Here is a 3810-nt window from a genome sequence, read left to right on the forward strand (position 1 = left end):
ACACATGCACACGCACGCACACACACACACACGCACGCACACACGCACACACACGAACACACACACGCACGCACACGCACTCACACGCACGCACACGCACACATTAATACGATAGTGTGTGTTATTTTGTTTCTCACGTTTATATCTTTTTTCTTCTTCCGAGTGACTTTCGCTTAATTGTTATGACCTTCCATTAGTTGTAATAAATAATTTTCCCAAGAATTCTTCATAAGTTTTGGTTTCAGTTTCGATTATAGCTGAAGGAACTAAAGTTATATATTTATGCATATATTTTTCTTCATAAGTGTTGGTTTCGGTTTCGATTCAAGCTGATGTACCCAAGTCATATGGATATATTTAAAAGAATCTTTTTTTTTTAAATCACAACTTTATAATATATAAGAATCGATAGAAAATTGACTCTATAATAATATATACGAAATGTGCAGGAATTAAAATATCATATTTAAGCGTATTTAACGAGCGGGCTACGCCGGGCGTCCCTGCTAGCTTAGAGAAATACTTTTGCAGTTTTAACAAAAAAGCTACGATAATATCAGAGCGTCTCCATTTACACTGAACATCTACAGAATGCCGACATCAATATATGACATGTGAATGAGTTCACTGTGGAATTTCCACAGGTCTCGCTAGTTAAAAATCAATATTATTAAATTCTGTCAGTTAACAGGTTTCATATCAAACATTGTTTCAGGTGTTGTCGCCTTAAAAAGATTTTTTGTTTCAATATATTATATATGATTGAGTTCGCTGTGGGATTTGCGCAGGTCCTGCTAGTATTCTTCCCCAGAGCTGCAAGACTTTGGAACTCCCTTCCGGGATTCTACTTTCCCAACTGTACTGACATGCAGAAGTTCAAGTGTAATGTGAACAGGCATCTTGCTGCTAAACTCCCTACATAGTACCCCTGCAACTTATGTCCCCGATAGTAGCCCCCTTCTTCAAAGTGGCACTGTGTCTTGCTTGGGGTGAAAATTGATTAAAATAAAAAAAACAGTCGGGAATTTGGAAGGAATTTCAAACGGAACCCTTTATTTACGTGTTCCGTCAGCCATGACTGGATAGAAGTCCTAAGTAATTCGCAATGGTATTTTTCAGTCGCCCACACTGAGAAGTGAACTTAATTGAACTATATATATATATATATATATATATATATATATATATATGTCTCTCTATATATGTATATATATATGTATATGTATATATATGTATATATATATGTATATATACATATGTATATATATACATATGTATATATACATATGTATATATATATATGTATATATACATATGTATATATACATATGTATATATATGCATATATACATATGTATATATACATATGTATATATATGTATATATATGTGTATATATATATGTATATATATGCATATATATATGTATATATACATATGTATATATATGTGTATATATATGTATATATATGTGTGTATATATATATATGTATATATATGTATATATATATATGTATATGTATATATATGTATATATATGTATATATATGTATATATATGTATATATACATATGTGTGTATATGTATATATATATATGTGTATATATATATGTGTGTATATATATATATGTATATATATATGTGTGTATATGTGTATATATATATATATATATATAAATATATATATATATATGAGCAAACAGTTAATAAAATATGTTAAAAAACACTTTATATTTACATATATATACTAGCTGTACCCTGCCCCACGTTGCAGTGGCTCAATTTGGTGTAATGGAAAAATTCAATAAAAAGAGAAAATGCATGTTCCTTATATTAGTACAGCAATTCACTGCAAAAAGTGAAAAAGAAGGCGAAAATGAAAAATAAGTGGTACTCTTGCAGAATTTGATCTGGATCCTCGGGAGTTTCTGTCAATCATTCATGGTTTGGACTCGACCAACAATCAGTGGATGAAGCCGAACGTAGCAAAAATGTTGAAACGCTAAATGTTTTTTTTTGTTGTTGTTTTACAAAAATGTGAGTTAGTAATTAATATTTGGTTGATGGTGGGGGAGGGGGGTTACTATACATAGATTCGAAAAAATTGTCCAAAAACAAATAAATGGAAGCAAAGGTAAGTTACGTTTCTACCTAATTGGAGAATTGTTTAGTGTTTTTATGTAATGTAAAATGTTTAATCGGCTCAAAAAAACAGAAATGGTCGCGGACTCTGTTGAATACGTTAAGTTTGGGAAAGTAAGTTGAAAACTAAAAACTATACAAAACAGTGTCTGAAACTCACCGAATATATGTTACCATGACATAGGTTGGCATAATCGGTGGGTTTCTGACAGTATGTTGTATAGTTTTTTTAGTTTTAACTCACTTTCTCTAACTTAAAGTAATCAACAGTGTCCACCACCATTTGTAGCTTTCAAATACCCCGATAAACACTGTTTTTCGAGCCGACTAAACTTTACATTAAATGAAAAGGGTTTGTATATCTAAACACAGATACAAAGAAGTTGTCAAAAAATAAATATATAACAAATAAATGTTATCAAAGGCAAGAAAAGTAAATGTTCTACCTAACTGGATAAGATTTTAGTGTTTTTATGTAATGTATAATCGGTTCAAAAACATTCAATGTTTATCGGTATATCTGAAAAATACAAATGGCGGCAGACTGTATCGAACACGTTAAGTTTGGGGAAATTTTGGGAAAATGAGTTTAAACTAAAAAACTATACAAAATACTGTTAGGAATTCACTTAATATATGTTACCATGACGTAGGCTGGCATATAATCGGTGGTTTTAAACTTTTGCTCGATACAGGTGACGACTTTTAAAAGTCCCTTTTAGTGATTACCTGGTTTGAGGATATTTGTACAACTAAACGGCAAATCTGCTCCCAAAAATCTGGTATTATTTTACTTTAAGGCCCATTTCACGTTCATATATAACGAAATATTTTATTGTAGATTTCGGTGTGCTAAAAACGAATCTGCAAACCGTTTACGTAGCAAAAAGAAAGTTTTCATGATATTCATGAAATTACTTTTTAGAAAAGTGGGTGATCACTTTTCTATGTAAATTTAACTTAGAATGAGCACCCACTTTCTGGCCACCTGAGAGGGGCATTTTTCCGTGTTTCTTGGCTAAAAAGTTTTTTGTTTGATTTCTTTTGCATGGTAATAACCCCTGAACTCTGGGACTATTTTCCATTTCACAGCCGTAGCCTCCGTTTACGCTATGCGTGAGCATAAACGAAAGCTGTTTAGCCAATAAACATGGGAAAAAATCCCCCCCTCTCTCAGGTGGCTAGAAAGTGGGTGCTCATTTTAAGTTAAATTTACATGGAAAAGTGATCGCCCACTTTTCGAAAAAGTAATTTCTTCATATCATAAAAACTATTTTTTTGCGACGGAAACGATTTGCAGATTCGTTTTTAGCACACCAAAATCTACAAAAAAAAAAAAAATTGTTATTTACGAACGTGAGACGCACGGCACTTAATGGAAAAGTATATAAAAAATCCGGGGGAAAATAGTTTTCAATAAAAAACAGCAAATGAATTCGATAGAAAAAAAATGGATGCTATTTTTTTTTCTTTCTGTGTGTTTCTTGGCTAAAAAGTCTTTTTGTTTGATTTCTTTTGCATGGTATTAACTCCTGAACTCTGGGACTATTTTCCATTTCACAGACGTAGCCTTTGTTTATGCTATGCGTGAGCATAAACGAAAACTGTTAAATATGCATTCGCGTACCAAACTGCCTTGTCAAAAAACCTTTAAGTCAATAAACACGAA

This window comes from Euprymna scolopes, chromosome 46 (assembly GCF_053919585.1).
Source record: "Euprymna scolopes isolate OS-2025 chromosome 46, ASM5391958v1, whole genome shotgun sequence".
NCBI lineage: Eukaryota > Metazoa > Mollusca > Cephalopoda > Sepiida > Sepiolidae > Euprymna > Euprymna scolopes.